Source organism: Manis javanica, chromosome 9 (assembly GCF_040802235.1).
Source record: "Manis javanica isolate MJ-LG chromosome 9, MJ_LKY, whole genome shotgun sequence".
In the NCBI taxonomy this organism is placed as follows: Eukaryota; Metazoa; Chordata; class Mammalia; order Pholidota; family Manidae; genus Manis; species Manis javanica.
Window position 1 is genome coordinate 53,557,982 of NC_133164.1, and position 16,662 is coordinate 53,574,643.

Sequence of the window (16,662 nt, forward strand, 5' to 3'; positions counted from 1 at the left end):
CATCTTTCAAAAAAGGGAAGTTGTGGGGGAGGGCAGGACATACAGGGAAAGCAATACACATAGCGGCTTCCACAAAGAGCAGGTGCCACTGAGGCCACTCAAAAGTGTCATAGGGGAGGCTGGTTTGGGCTGCTTTTATGTTGGGTAGAGGGTTTAATCCTTGACTGCTGTTGGATATCCATACCCATCGCTCATGGGGATAAATCCTAAAGGACCTAGCCCTGCTCCAAAGGTAGCAGTTTCAACAAAACTAGGAAACTAGATATTCTCTGTGACTTCTTTCAGCTCTAAAATTATAACTTAACCAAGTATATGAATTGTTGGAGAAAGGGGCTTATTTGAATGGGATAGAAACCTCTGGTTTGCAGACATGGGCTGGAAATGACAGCTCTAAGAGATAGTGCTGAGATAGAAAAACCTACCAAAGGCAAACAAAACAGAAGTCAAAGACAAAATCTTGATTTGTTTATTGATGGGTTTTTCTACAGCTTCTAGGATTTTCTGACTATAAAGTCTCAAAAACTCTGGCTTCTAAAATCAGTTAATTGGGGAAAACATCTCTTTGATAGGAATCTGTAGATACAAGGTACTGCAAAAATATTAGGATGGTTTGTCCTTTTTCCAGCAGTTATTTGTTTCTTTTACAATAAATTACTGCACAATAGCAACATTTTATTTCCTGATGATGCCATTGTTCTTTGTCAGTAACGATTTAATTCTGAAAGGGTCACTATACTCTAAGAAAAGAATGAAAAATAAACAACACCCATAAAATTGTCTATATACGTATTTGCATGAAGATGTGTCTCCATAATGCACCCCTCCCACTCAAAATTGAAGCATGCACTCAGTTATGCACTTGTCTATTTTGCGTTATGTTCTAATTCAACCCACTTTGATGCACTGTTGGCAGCCTTCAATCTTAAAGGACATCAGAATGAAAAAGACAATGAGTGTTCCTAAAACCTCAGTTCCAATAAGAATCCCTTAAGGTCCCTCTTCAGTCCTTCTACATCAGTAATTTGATGTGGACTTAAGAAGCATCCTACATAAATCTGAATAGGGTATGGATTCCCCTTTGGGAAACAGTAATGTAGATAATTACATTAACTAAGTCACTTGCAGATAGTCAAACCTGATTAAATAACTCTATCTTAGATCATTCCATTCTTCTCAATATCTATGGTCACTATTCTTGTCCATAGTCCAGGAAGACACCACCACCATCTCTCCCAGGACTTGACGATAATTCCCAAGTCAGTTATCTTGCTTCTGCTCTTGCCCTCTCCAATCTCTTCTCCAAAAACCTGCCTACTAGCCACACCACATCACTCCCTTAAAGCCCTCCCATCACTGCTTAATGGGCATGGGGTTTCCATTAGGGTGACAAAAATGTTTAGATACAGATGGTGGCTGCACAACATTGTAAATATACTAAATGTCACTAAATTATTCACTTTAAAATGACTCATTTTGTTATATATAACATACATAAGATATATATATCACCTCATTTAAAAAAAAACAACTTTTTATTGACTCCCCATTGCACTTAGGATAAAATATGAAGTCCTCAGCATGCCCTAGCAGGTCTGGCATAATCAGGCTCTAACTTACATCTCAGCAGCCTCATTCCCTACTACTGCCTGTCTTCATACTCTGCACTCCAAACACACTGGCTAGCCTTCAGTGAGTCCAAAAGCCAAGATCTTTCTCATGTCTGGGCTTCACATATGGGAATCTGCACCTGGATAACCCCAATCACTCTTCAAACTTAATTTATAAGTCACTCTCTCTCCCGTATAAGCCTTTCCTGAGCACTTCGTCCTCTCTATGCCACTTCAGAAAAACCTGGTCTTTTCCAAGTCCTTATCATGAGTTCCAATTATACAATTACTTTCATTTTTGTTAATATCCTTTCCAGTAAACTGTGGGCTCCCAGCAGGGCAGAAATGGTGATCACTTTTGTTTCCTTCTGCATCCTCAACACCTAGTATAAACTTCACACAATAAGTACCTATTTGATGGACACAATTAACATGGAGCATGCTTTCCTCCAAAAATTTTAAATCTTTTCTACAAAATGAGTATCAAGCTAGGTCATAATACTAAATGAGATTCAAAATACATTCTCTTAATAACTAGATGAGAAAAATCAGTAACTACTTGGGGCCAGCTCAACACAGTGTAGAGTACGCGCCAACTAATCCAGAAACCAAGTTCTACAGCACCTGCTTGGTGTTTCTTGACTGAATCAAGTCCCTAATAACCAAGAAAATTTCATTTAAAAATTCTCCCTTCATGACACATTACTGAGCAGTAAGGAAAGAAGCAGGGATTAGATCTTTGCAGAAAGACACAATTGGAGTGGGTGAAAGACCAGGAGCTACAAGAATGGCCCAAGAAACTGTCAGCGGTGCTCAGGAAGGCACCACCTTCTTAAAGAAAAGTACATAGAATACGACCAGGAAAACAGGTCCCTGCACTCAGTCTGTTTTGAGAGAAAGGAAAAGGGAAAAAGAGGAGAAACTCACATCGGAGCAGGCATAATTGGTATTTTGTTACTAATCAAACTGTTCTTCAGTGATTACAGGTGTGCAAGTGATTTATTTTTCCAATCTTGTATTAACTAAAACCCTAAGTTGTCCACAGGCTGAAGTGTGTCTTAATTACTTGCCTTCAAAGCTTATGCCCATTTAAAATAAGCTAATTTCTTTTCCATTGCCACCTCACCCAGAGCTGCCTAATCCACAATTCTCCTGCCCAGCACTCACCCCTCTGATCATTACGGAGAACAGAAGCAAGTGAGTAGACGTACAGACAAGTTCCAAAGAGATCCATCTGTCCTGGAGCTGTGTGCCCCAGCCGACTATCCATTCCCAGTCCTGTTTCCACTTCAGGGGAAAGAGAACACCAGGACCTGAATACATTTACAGCCCATGCTGCAGGCTATTTTTCAATATTTAAATTCTTCTTTAGCCAAAGCTTTGGGTTTTCCCAGGCTTGAGTCCATAGACCCAGTGGTGATCTGCATGGCTGTTCAAGGCATCCCCCTGTGTTCTGCACCTGCTTCTAGCATCTGAAGATGGGTACCTTCAATTAGGTTGTTTGTGCAACCTTTTGGACATCCTAGTCAGAGACAGCTTGAAGGCATTTTCTATGTTCCAACTCCTGGCCCTCTGTGCTCAGCTGGGGACCCCCTGGAGAAGGGCTAGAGCTGCCCAATATGGCCAACTACAGGTTCCATATGGGAACAACCACAAAGACTGCTCTCCACCAGGGAGAGGAGACTGAGCAGGCACTGCATTGCCCTGGCACCCTCCCTAGGCACACTAAGTTTCTCTTTTGTGCCCAATTGCTTAAGGTAGTATATGTAGCCACCACAGTGGCCCCCAACTTTGCTTCCTCTGACATGGCTTTTAATTTGGCTTTATACTGGAAGGTGCTACTTGAGTCCTATTCCCTTCCTCCAAAAGCATTCTTACTAATGTTCTTACCACTGTTTTTGTTACAAACCCCATGTACTGCTATAGGAGATGGGGTGCAGGAGCCTTGTCATACCAATGAAAAGCATCTTAGTGCAGGAAAGTGAGCTGTCAACAAGACCAGATCTCATGTACAGAGTCTGTCAACCCAAGAACTTTCCAGAGTGAGTCATGAGACCAATATATTAATATGGGCATAAGGATATTACACATGGAGATGAGGTCGGTGAGAGCTGCTGGCAGAAAATAAGACAGGGAAGGTTAGAAAAAAGGGGCCGAGGACAGAATGACAAAGACATGAGGGGAGGTTGCCAAAATGCCAAACATATCTGATAAAGGGAAATTCGTATTTGGAAAATGAGAGTAGGAGGGGTGAATAATCAATAAAGGGACTGAGATGCCTGGTGGGAGGCGTGAGATCACAAATGCAAGCGCTTCTACCCAGACTGCCTCTAGCAGGATTTTCCCAGTGGAAAGAAGCCAGAATGTCAGAAGAAAACTTCATCAGATTTATACCATTTCCATGTTTTGAGGAACTGAGGAAATTCTAACTGGGAAATTAGAAATCTTTTCAAGTATTTTCACAGAGGAAATGTAATATAGAGAACTGGTTACTCAGGTGATGGGGAAACAGGGAGCCTGGCACATGATAGTGAGGAAATTCAGAGATTAACAAGAGCAGAAAGCTGCTGTGTCCAGGCTGAAGAGACAATAGCAGGAGGTGGTACTGCTGGAGTCCATGGGCTGAGGTTACCTGTGAGCAACTAGTACAAGAGAAGGTCTGTTAGTGTGAGTGATGTGACAAAGGGGAGATTCCCACTGCCACAGATGCCACATGAAGCTCAAGGAAAGATGAAAAGATCCTGGCTTTGCCCTTCTCCTTGCCTCCCAGGGACAAGCCCGCTGACTCAGAAATCTGGGAGAGCAGCCTGCAGGGGTGAGCCCCCTCTGACACAGAGAAGAAGAGGGCAGGCAAGAAGTGCTGGAAGGGGAGGATAGAAATGCTCTATCTGGGAAGAGGGGTTACTGTGAGTTTTATAATAAGCAAACGTCTTTTACAACAGACATAATTTTAAAAGGTTTGCTTACTGCTATATAATGGCCACCCAGGAATAAATAAAGTGGAAGCTATACCTGGCAGGAGGCCTCTTGAACTTTCTGTCACGTGCAGGTGACCCCTTATGCCACTCTGTAGAATCCCAGAGTTGGAAAGGAGTTGGGGAATTTATTCTACATTACCCTTTCTTCAATTACAATTAAGCCAGAACTAGTCAAAACAAGTGATTATTTTTTCAAACTTCTGGAATGAAAAAGGCTCTTTTTAAAAAAAAAAAAATTAAGTATTGAGTAAAAAATACACTTACACACACATGCATGCATACACACATACACACACACACCCAAATGGGTAAAAGTGAAATGGTAAATCTGAACACGACTGGTAGATTGTATACATCGATAACCTGGCTGTAATGTTATACTACAGGTTTGCAAAATGCTATCATTGGGGGGAAATGCATAAAAGGTGTGAAGGACCTCTATTACTTCTTACAAGTCTGTGTGAATCTACAATTACCTCCAAATAAGAAATTTAAAAATATATCATAAATATGTGCACAATATTCTAAATTAATAAGGTCACTCTTCCCCACAGTGTTTCACTCACAGCATCTCTCACTTCTTTACAATCACCCTCTCAGTATTTCTAGTGTCATCGCTCTGTTCTCCCTGTTAAACAAGGCCCAGGAAGCTTTTTGTTGACCCTTTCTATAACTTCTTGTAAATTGGTCTTCTTTGTGTCATTGGCTCAATGCTACTTTTGCAGCAACAGGATGATGTCAGTTTGCTCTTGTTTGATTATTCAGCTTTTGCATTTCTGACTACAGAGCCAGAATACTAGTATTCATTCGTGGGACAGTTAGAAGGCTGCATGATTTTATTTCATATCATCTAACCAGCTTTACCTGGTCATTTCATGATTAAGCATTTAATTCAAAATAAATCTCTTTATGGATTTATGCCTCCCTTCTCCTATCTCTGGACCCTTTGATCTCCTTTGGTTGCTGGTGGCCTAAGAACCAACGGGAGAAACTGCAGTGAAAAACTTGGCATTCTGACAGAACAAGAAGAAAGAACCAGCCCCACCCAAGCCACCACTCATTCACTTAGCTAAAGTACAGGCTATCAGAGAAGCAGGGAAAACAATGGATATAAGTGCACGCTAGGTCTTCCAGAAACTGATGGAAGGCGAAAATTACTTCTTAGCCAAGAGTATGAGGAAAAAAAAATCACTATTCATCTCTAAATGGACATGTGTCTCAGACATCTCTCCACCTCTCCTTCTCTCTAACTCCATGAATCCTTCCTGAAAAATATAACTTTCTTCCTTTAATGATCTGGTAGTGAATTATTTATATTTTCCAATTTATCTTTCTGTCCTCTTTTTTTTATGCCCAGACTGGTACTACTTAACCCTAGAAAGCCTGACCAAGATTGCAGGCAGAGCAGAGGAGTCTCAACCCTTTGAGGGATGCCAAACCTAGCGGACAGAGCAGACCCGTGGTGCAGGGCGGAAGACTGAAATCTCATTTTGGAATGGCAGAGCACTAAGTGACCACACATTGCAGGCCTCAGTGTCAGGATGACTTCTCTCAAGGGCTCTTCATCAAAATCCCTCTTGCAGCCTTTCCCCATTTCCGTCCCCACAGCTAACTGCCTTCACTTAGGTGTTCATCATTGCTTGCCTAGGCAGTGCCACCCCTAGCTGGTCTCCAAGTTCACAACTCTTCCTTCATCAACCCATTCCCCACATACCTGCCAGCATGATCTTTCTAAGCCGCAAATCCAAAGTACCCTCATCTTAATCCTTCAGTAGTTCTCTACCACTTGAAGCTGGGTCTCCTAAATTTGTCTCATTATAAAATTCAGTGGAGGCATTCATAAAAAAATTAAGCAGACCCTTCAGTATTTTATGTTGGATTCCTCCAGAAACAGACCTTGAGACAGAATTTAAGCACACATTATTTATTTGGGAGGGGATCCTAGGAAATACTGTCAGAGAGAAGGAAGGCTGCCAACACAGCACAGATTATCCTGCAGACTGCCATTATGGACAAGTCATTATGAGGTCTGGTTTCACTAGGGAATTCAGGAACACAGTGTAGAACATGTGTCAGTTATTGCACTCAAGGGTCCTGGATGCTGGTGTATTACCATCCAGCTCTCTTCTGTCATTGGCTTAGGTCCATTCCTGAGGCCATTAGCCTAGCCTTGCTGCCCTGCCAAGCTGGGAGGGAAAGCCCTCAGGTGGAGAATATTAGGCACTTGCAGAAGAATTCTGCAGACATGTACAGAAGCAGTGAACATCTGGGCACATGAGTACAAAACTAACGGTGTCTGTTCCACCAGGCCACATCCCTAAAAATTTTGATTGGTGGGTTCTGGGTTGGACCCAGGAATCAGTATTGTAACAAGTACTTCATGGGATTCCTTTGACTAGGCAGACTGTGAAACACTGACCAATACCAACATTGGTCTCTCCCTGCTGTGGGACAGCTTGGTTCAAAGTCCAGAATCTTTGATGGGTCTTACTAGTTCCTCTGTGGTCTGCTCCCTGTCCTGCTCTACTGTCCTGTCCTGCCCTACTAACCTATGAATAATCATTTTTAAGCCACCCTGAATTAGTATACTTCCCTGCAGGTACCATATTTTATTTCATGAGCAGGAACTGTGCCTTAAGAATCTTTATGATCCCCAGAGCCAAATACTGTACTATTCATATAGTAAATGCTCAATAAATATTTGCTAAAGAAATAATCCTAAAATAACATAGTATGGTATTAAGTAGATTTCCTGGGCAAAACTACCTTCTCTATCAAAGTAGTACATACAATTCCACCATTAAAACTAAACAAATAGACTGATTAGTTTTACTCATACAACCTAATATGTGAAAGACACTGAGGAACCCCTCCAGAAAAGTACTATAACCTTCATCAACATACACCTTAACAAAGCCTTGCTTATACAAAACTGTGAATGAAACCCTACAAAGAAGATACGTGATTGGGTAGTGGTGGAAAGGTAAAGGATGCTTTCAGAAGAAAGGAACTATAAGCATATCAGGCTTTACCTACCTTGTGATTGACTCTACCAGCATTGCCCCCAGAGGCATGATCACTTTCCACCTACTTCACAAAGATAGAGCAGAATAAAGGAGAACGTCTTATTTTAATGGCAGAATTAAACTTCTTTCAATGACCAGAAATATGGTACCTGGGATCTAGATGGTAACTCTGGTCTCTATCAGATAAGTGCACAACAGCCTGCAGCTGTTAAGCTGCTCCAGGTACTCTCTGGCAAATGGGACGAAAGCAGAGATCTGGCTACACATAGTTGCTTAAGACCTCATCCGTGGCTTTTCTCCCACTGTTTGGGATATTAACCACAGCCCATTGGCCAAATTCCAGTCTGGATAATTACACTGGCACTAGCAAACTTCACCTTCAAGCTCCAACTAAATAAAGTTTTCCTTTGGATTAGCTGCCATACCTTTGCTCTGCTGCTGTGGGCTATTAAAGAGCTATTCTGTACTGAGGATAGCTGTATTTGTGAAAAATCAATACCCAAGGTATAACTTTCTACACTGACCAGAAGTATATTCCTAAACACCACTGGCTAAGTTATTTTTATTTTTTTATACAGTGCTGAAGATAATTAGAAAACTACAGTAGTTTGTTCTCTATTTTCCTGACTTTATTCATATAGATACAGATTGAAATATTTGCGACATTACATAAAGAAGGGCAGGTGCATCGTCCACAAAATATGTACTATGTCTACCACATGCCAGGTTCTTTTGTAGGTACTGGGAACTGGGGTGAGGGCCATGGGTAATGTTCTCAACATTAATTTGAAAATTTTCCAAAAGGAGTAACTGAATTTAACTCCTCTAATGTTACTGCATTTCTGAAAATCTGAATATATCAACTTTACTATAACAAGACTCCCAATCAAATACTATCCTGGCTTACTCTTTGAATAGAAAAATTCAGAAAAAACATCCACAGGACCTTAAATTCAACATGTATGTGCATGTATGTATGGAAGTATATGTGTATCTAAAAAGAAGAAAATATACTTTCTTGGCTAGCTTGGAGGGTAACAAATAGGATGCTGCTTAGATATATATTTATTTGTTTGCTTGTTTTTAGCAATCATCTTATTTTTGTGGGTGAGAGTATAATAGCAGAAGAGGACATAAGGAAATTGAAAACATAAATACCTCGTTTAAAATTTTTCCTTACTGTGTGAAAAAAAAAAACCCACAAACCAGATCCTTTGTTGCTCTATCATAAGGATGAGAACAACAAAAAGGAAAAGATGGAAGCATTGTGTCTGCACGTACACATACACACACATTATCTTGTACATGAAAATAGGAGAGGGAAGTTAACTAAATTTCAAGATTCCAGATGATTAAATTAAGCATACGTACTATAGAATATTTAACATAACACTATACAAACAAAAATCGTTCAGAAATTTTAAAAAATAGATCAGATTAATCCTAAAGAATCCACACAAGTACTTGTCTTGGACAAACTATAACCAGATTGTGGGAAATGGTTTTATGGTGAAGTTCGCTTGAAATCTGCCAAATTATTATTCTGCTTGAAAATTCTCCTAGTTACAAGAAGTTAAGAGCAGCCTTCTAAAACTAGGTTAAACATCCTGTAAATCAATTTATTCCCACCTATAAAGCTGCTAAGGTGCATGCTTTTCTGGTGAAAATGACTCTTCTGTGGTACTTAATCTACTATCGCTGTGTTGTTTTGCCAACTAGTCCACTCCAAGTTTTTCTACTGAAGGGGTTGTATTAAACTTAAATGCCTATTTTTTCATAATAAGATGGAATACAGATTATTTAAAATAGCATAAGGAACCTCAAAACATATCACACATGCAATACATTTCCCAAATTTAGAAGAAATCCTTAACAAAGCAAGTATGATCCACGTTTGCCACCCAATATCTATTCATTACTATTTTAGAGTTAAGAACACAGCCTGCACCATTACCATCTCTCACAGATAGATGGCCTGTCCTCCACAAACAAGCTCCAGGTAATACCCTTGGCAAGATGGCTTTGATAAAAGACTGAAAGGAATATTACACAGACACACAGTCTGTCCCATCTACATAAAGAGCCCAGATCACTACACCAACAACATGTCTATCACGTTGCAGACAGAAGATCAGAATGAGTGACTAATTAGCTATAATGTGAAAACTCTTTCAGGTATACATGATGACCAACACAATCTTCAATCTCATCCTTGTTTAAAATGCATATAGAGAATAACAGATCACTGAAGACTCTCCAAAGATGTAAACAATTACCAATGCAGGGGACTGAACTTCCCCAGTTTGGGAAAAGGTGGGAGGCATAGAATTTTCAGAGATTGGAGGCAGAATACACAGTATAAATGCATCGTAAAGCCATAATCTAGCCTAGTCTCAATACTGAAATTTTACTCCAATTATTGTACCTTCTCAATATCTATATTAGGGTAAAACTCTTGGTTATAAATTGTATGTAACTAAATTAAAAAGAAAGAATAATTCAGAGGATGGAATAGGAAATTTGTTAAGTGTGACCCAAGAAAAGACATCCTGGAAATGGTTCTAGGGTCATGTCACAGCACCTCACTCACTCAGTGTCCCTTAAAAGTAATGGATTAAGGCACATCATCAGTCTCTAACTCTCTCCTCACAGTAAAATCCAGTCATCTATTTAGGCATCAGAGAGAACTCAAGTTTTAGTACAATCCTAAGAGTACCTGACCACAGCAGAAAAATGTGCTTACGGTGTCTAATGACTATAAAGGGAAGAACGAGAAGCGTCTAAACAGTCCTTCCAATATTGCATTTTTCAGTTTATACTAGGCTTAAGAGGGCAATTGAAATTAGATGCTTCATTTCATCCTACAGTAACTATATAATTCTTATTACAGTAAAATTTTTAAATGTTCTCTTTAAAAACATCCCCCAAAAGAGACAGCTTCACCTTACTCATATGAAACCTAGCAGACCCACCTCATTTAGAGGCTGCAATGCTTTAGCTACAAACAGTATGAGTATCAGGATGTGGAAGCAGCTGTCACTGATTTGTTTTTCATTCACAGTAGGTGGTTGCCAAGCAACAAAACACTATTGTCTGTTTCTATGATCTATTGGCCTATTCTACTGGTGATAATGCTTTCTACAGTTTAAAACAGGGCCACCTTTTGGACAAGAAAATAATATTCTAAGACTGACAATAACATATATATAAATGTACTGAATGCATCCCAAAATTATACATATAAATATATAACTGTGTACTGATATACATATATATATATATACAGTATATATAAATAATGTATGTGTGACTATATACCTTATTTTCCTTCCTACCTAAAAACTCATCTGGATTTGATAGGCCAAAAACTAGAATCTTTAAATTCCTGAGGACAAATCAATGCATGACCTAGAAATATTAAAACATAGAATTATTTTCTCAACAATAGCAATAATTTTCAATTTTCCAGATGTATCAATTTCTGCCCCTTGAATACAAAGTCCTCCAGTCAGAAAAGCAATTCTGTCTACTTATATAAAATAATAATAAATGGAAAGCCTCTACTATCTATTTCGGAATTATCTATCATGTTTAATATGTTATTTTACTTAATATCATGTGCTACCACTGTGTACAAAGATAGTAATTCAAATGGAAAAATTCTGTTACTTAAAATACCAAGAACCTTAAGATGCATTTTTAAAATAATTGAATTGTTCTCCCTGGAATAGCCTTATGTGATTCCCCACTTTGTTTCGATATGGGTCCCTGGGGAATAACAGTCATGCTGTTACTCTTGGATATTTCACTAGCTTACAAAATAAAATAATGCACAGTGTACTTAATATAAAGTTGTCAACATTAACTTGAATAAGTTGCTGTTTGTTTTGCATTGACATAGCTTCTAAAGATAAGAATTACAATATTCTTAGATGTACAGACACAACAGCAAAACAGCCTGAAGGAATTAAAGCTTGAAATTGCTAGAGGCAGTCATGCTTTGAGATGAAGATAAATCAGTATCATTAGGCATACATATATATTTCTGCAAAGGCCCTAAATAATGCCAGAACAATCTTTGGATTTTATGCAATGCTTATCCATCTTCCTTCACAATTTATCAAATGCACTTTTAACTATTTAATGTATCTGTGTAAAGACTTTGAATTTCACTTTTTGAAACTCATTACTCATTTGGTAATGAGTAATCCCTCCGCTATTACAAGAAACTGGAATAAGCAAAATCCAGTACATGGATTGACATTATTAGTAAAAAGTTTATCAAAAGGGCAACACTAGCAAAACAGAAACAAAGTGTGTTAATAATGAACTAAATATGAGCCAAAATTACCACTTTCTGGAACAGAGCCATCTTCAGCAGAACGCATCCACCTCTCGGGAGCGCCCATCCGAGTTTCTCCTTCACATCTCACCCCACAAATAACCTACTTCCTTCTGCTTTGGCGTCCCAAGCTCGCTCAGCCGAGTCTCTCCTCCAAGAAACAATCTCCTTCCCACTTTCTCCACCCTCATCAGATCCCTTAGGCACCCTTACTTTCTCTAAACTACTGAATCCAGAACTGCAGCCCAGTTTGCTAGGAACCTCCCCACACGCACGTTTCCCCTGTTCTATATCTGCTTTGTAAATCGCTGCCACCGAACAAATAAAATATTAATAAAAGTAGGGTTACAAACCGTTTTTTTTTTTTAATGTTATAGCAGTAAAACGTCGAGACGGAGATGAAAAGTAGGAGTGTATTTAAAGGAAATGGGTGGTGAGTAGCCACAGACAGTAGAACGCCGGGGTCAGACCCACCATGGCTTTCCCACCTGTCGACCCCACTTTCCCCCATGTGCTTGTCGCGGGATGACAACCACAGCACTCGAGAACCACCCCCTCCGGAAAGGAGGCGGGGTTACTCCTTCAGCCAATCAGGGCCCGCGAGCCCTGGGTGTCCAACCTATGGGGTGGCCGTGGCCGTGCAGGGGGAGGACATGGGATAGCGGGGAGGGGCCGCGTCTTTAGAAGGCGCGCACGTGTCCAGTCCGGAGAGGCGGCAGGCGTCCAGGTACCGAGGCGCGGGCTCTGCACCCTGGCAGCCGCCTAGTCCAGCTGCCCAGTGCCTCTTTTGCCTCGGACTCTGCTGGGCAAGACGTGCTGCCGCCAAGGAAGGAAGACCCGTCCAAGGTGTCTGAGTTCCCAGGGTAAGGGGACAGTCACAAATAACAATACTACCTAGCGCAACCCAGGCAGCAGGGAAAGTTTCCGGCCCGTACTAGGAGCAGAGTCGGCCAAGGCAGGGAGGACAAGGGACGGGCGGCGGGAGGGTGCAACCTGGCAGAAAGAGACCAGCGGGAGGGCTGCCGCCGGCGGGACGCCGTGCCGGGGGCGGTGCAGGGGGCTGCGGCGGCGGGGTGCGCTGTCCAAGGTGTAGGGGAGGTGGGAGGAGCGCGGCGGGCGCGGAGCCCGGAGCCTTAACACCGGCTGGCGGCGGCGGAGAGAGCGGGTAACAGCTGTTCGGAGTGCCGGGCTCGCAAAAGTGACAAGACTGGAGGTGGGGTAGAGCGCGGAAGGGCGCAGGGCTGCGCGGAAGCCCCCCACGCTTCCACGCACCCCTCCCCACCAGCCTCACCTCTAGCCTCATTCCCCTCCCCCCGCAGCCCACTCCCCTCCGAGCCTCTGTGCCCGAGCGGGGTCGGAGGCGGGACCAGGGAACCCCGGCTCCAAGCCTAGACGCCCCAGGGATGCCGAGGGCACCGGAGCTGCTTACCTGGGGCGGCGATACGGAGAGCAGAGGTAGCCCGCCGCGCGGAGCCCGATGCTGGGCGCGGCGTGGCTCCTCCTCGCCTCGGCGTCCCCCTCCTCCGCTTCTCCCGGACTCCGTCCCGGGCACGGAGCTGCAAGACGGGGCCGGACTGCAGCTGCCGTTCTCTTCGCTGCCTCCTCCGCCGCCGCCGCCGCTGCCGCAGACAGAGGACGCCCCGTGGCGACTGGAAGCCGGTGCGAGTAAGGGCGCCCCAGCGAGTGGGATCTGCTAAGGGGCGCTGGAGACTCCGCGGCTCGGGGCGCGCGGGCGTGCGCACGCGCGCCTGAGAGTGTGAGTGTGTGTGTGTGCGCGCGCGCGCGCGCCCACGAGGAAAGGGAGTTGCGAGGGGAGGGGGAGAGGGTCCGAGAGATGCTCGTAGGGACCGAGGCAAAATTCTTGACCCCAGGAAATCCGTAAACTCGGGTAAGGAAGATCGAACACGCGTCTTGCGTCGGAGAGCTGCCCGCCAGGGAGAGGCAGAAGAGGCGGGGAGAGCAGTGCGGCGCGCGCGGTCTCCGGATTCGAGCTGGGCTCAGGCCTGCCAAGCGCACAGCCGCGGATGCAGCAGAGGCTCCGCCCGCAACCCGTGGTAGCGCTGCTCCCTCTAGGGAGGGGCAGAGCTGCCCGCTCCAACCACCGTCGCTGCTGTCCAGACTTCTGGGCTGGCCGCCGAGGGACAGAAATCCGGACCCCTCAGTTGCCACTGCAGCCTTGGAGGCTCCGGCCCGCTGAGCGGCCGAGCGGAGGACTCGGGCACACGTGGCCGACTACCGACTGGAGCAGGCGTGTGCAAAGGCTGCGGGCGTGGAGTGGGCGGTGGAACCCCGCCGAGCGCGGCCCACCGGCTCGACTGGGTGGGGATGCGCGGCCAGGGAGCGAGGGTGAGGTCCGTCGAAGGTGAGGTCAGCACGCACCGTTGGGGGAAAGGAGAGGCGCTTCTCAGCCCAGGTGGAATGTTGCCTTTTTTCCTCTTTGGAGGTCACTTTTCCTCAAAGTTAATCCACTTCCCAGGTAGAAGTGCCGGCCTCTTTGTTTGGATTCAGCTAACTGTGCAGGCATCATCCAAGTAGTACATCTTCGAAGCCAGGCTCCTCCAAGAATCCCATACTGCCAGCCTGGCGCCGCTCTTGGCCTGTTTAACCCCAAGCTCCATCACTCATCCAAGTTACATTGTGTATCTTAGAAATACAATTATAAAGCACATTTACCCGCCCTCTAGTCTAAGAGATATGTCATTCTAACAGTATTCTTTTCTGTGCTCATTTAAATTCTGAGAGCAATTTTATTTACCCAAGTGTTTCTTGAAGGGTCATAAGTCTGGGTGGATACCTGCAATACCTTGCTGGCAGGAAATCTCGGGGCAGGGACTATGTTTTGCATACATTTTGCATGCCCTCCAGTACTTAGAACACAGTACCATGTACGCGGTGTGTTCCCTACAAATGTTGAATGAACCACATTGTTTGCTGGCTTCACATAACCTGAAAGCAAAGCTTGGTTGCTGGGAAAGTCATTACCACCCCATCAGGCTTACTTGATTTTAACTTAGGCCATTTTCCTATGTATGGCTATTTTTCCCAATGGCCGCCAGAGCTTTAGTGCAAAAAAAAAAGACAACAGTGAGTGTACTGACTGACTGTGCAACCTTACCGAAGGGTGCAAGCAGAAAGCCGTCTGCAGGGAACCCAGGGAGGTACCCTGGGTGTGATAAGGCTAAAAAAAAATTTTTTTTCAGTCTTGGGGTAATCTAACTTCTCAAAACATGCAAGTCACTGTTCATTAGCAGTTTATAATGTCCCTTGTATGGCGGAAGAACAGGAAAAGAGTTTCAACTAGCTTGTCAGGTACAGGCTCTTCTCTTGTCAAGAGAAACATATTGGACACCCGCCCATATATGTGGGGACACCCTAGAACTGCTAGTTCTGCTGTAGAACCAAGCCCACAGACTTCAACCTTGGTATTTCTACAATCATCCTCTTGGCAGCAAAAGTCTTCAATTTTACATTCCATGCTAAATTTCATTTCCTTTGAACTCACACTCTTCTATGAGCTGCTTCTGTCTGCATTCATGATATCACAGCTTTGAAATATAACGGAAATAAAGTGAAAATTAAAATGGATTTATTTGGGTTCTGCTGTGTGTCCTCTTTAGGGGTCCTTTTAAATGATTTCTCTCCTGTCACTCAATTTACAATCTTTTTAGTAGCCATTTGTTGTGATATGGAATTCATGTGCTTTTCTGTTAAGTTGGAAGCTTAGATATTCAAATTTTTTATACTTGAAAGGAACCTCTAGAACTTAAAGGAGGAGCAGAAAAACTCTTGATACCCAAAATGGACTCTTGACAGCCAAACTTTAATATGGGTATGAGTTAAAATCTTATAAAATAATTATAAAGCTTTGTTTTCCTTAGAAAATTGCCTTTAGGGTTTCAACAGCTTCCCAAGTGTTTGTCTTACTTGGGGGATGAAAAAATGTAACAAAACCTTAACTCCTCTGATGACCACCAAAGGGGGCAGTCTTGTCTTTGTAAAAATAAATAAATACATTTATAAGATGCCAGCATTTAAAAATAAACATAGGCTTACAGCAATCTTAATTTGTGATAATTTAAGAGATAAACAATACAATGAAAGAATAACAGCATAAGATATATAGTGTTTTCTGACCCACTTAAAGATAAAAATTGGGAGGAACAGCAAAGCTTAAAATGGTATAAACCATAGCTACTCATGCTACTTAAATATGAAATAATACTAAAAGGTACTGCTGAGAGATTCACTTTCATCTGTTGTTAGCAGCTGGACTAAGAATCAAAAGCATAATTATTAAAGTCCTATTTTTCTTCCCCAAAATGAAATGTTCCTTAACATAACTCCTCTTTTCAATTTTTAGCAGTGGAATAAATGAGTCAAACATTAACATCCTTAAAAACACAGTTTTGGGAAAGGGTGGGATGTGTAGAGAAACACTGTAAATTGATTGGACCACAACTAACTAATCTAGTTTGTCAGTCTAAAAAACAAAAGCTTCCTACCTCTGAAGATTGGTGAATTTAGGCTGTTAAGATGTACCCTGAATTCCAGAGTCAGCTCATGCTGGGAGCAGATTGCCCCAAATTCTTTGAAGTGAAAGGCAGGGACCGTTAGCTGAAATGCTGCTGTTGATTTTAGTGGTTGTGACCACACATAAGGATACACGTAATTTCCCCCATAATTAGGTCCCAGATCACTTAGTTCATTAG

The 16,662-nt window shown here is 42.7% G+C and overlaps 1 protein-coding gene and 1 long non-coding RNA gene across 17 annotated transcripts in view; one reads left to right on the forward strand and one right to left on the reverse strand.

Annotated features, from left to right (window-relative positions):
- ENOX1 (ecto-NOX disulfide-thiol exchanger 1) overlaps positions 1-13,521 on the reverse strand; it is a 554,315-nt gene extending 540,794 nt beyond the window's left edge. For 10 of the 15 annotated variants that reach the window (XM_037002114.2, XM_073212580.1, XM_037002109.2 and 7 more), the window contains exon 1: positions 13,383-13,518. The gene's annotated coding sequence lies outside the window, so the exon portion shown is untranslated. Of the gene's footprint in view, positions 1-13,382 lie in introns of all 15 variants that reach the window. The other 5 variants (XM_073212583.1, XM_037002110.2, XM_073212579.1 and 2 more) reach the window with 4 other exon arrangements.
- LOC118969052 (uncharacterized) lies at positions 11,827-13,948 on the forward strand. Of its 2 annotated transcripts, none has more exons than XR_005056939.2 (3): positions 11,827-12,816; positions 13,273-13,618; positions 13,825-13,948. It is a non-coding gene; the product is annotated as an uncharacterized lncRNA (long non-coding RNA). The 2 variants fall into 2 exon arrangements; XR_005056940.2 differs by having other exon boundaries at positions 13,273-13,612; positions 13,825-13,935.
- Positions 13,949-16,662: the final 2,714 nt, after the last annotated feature.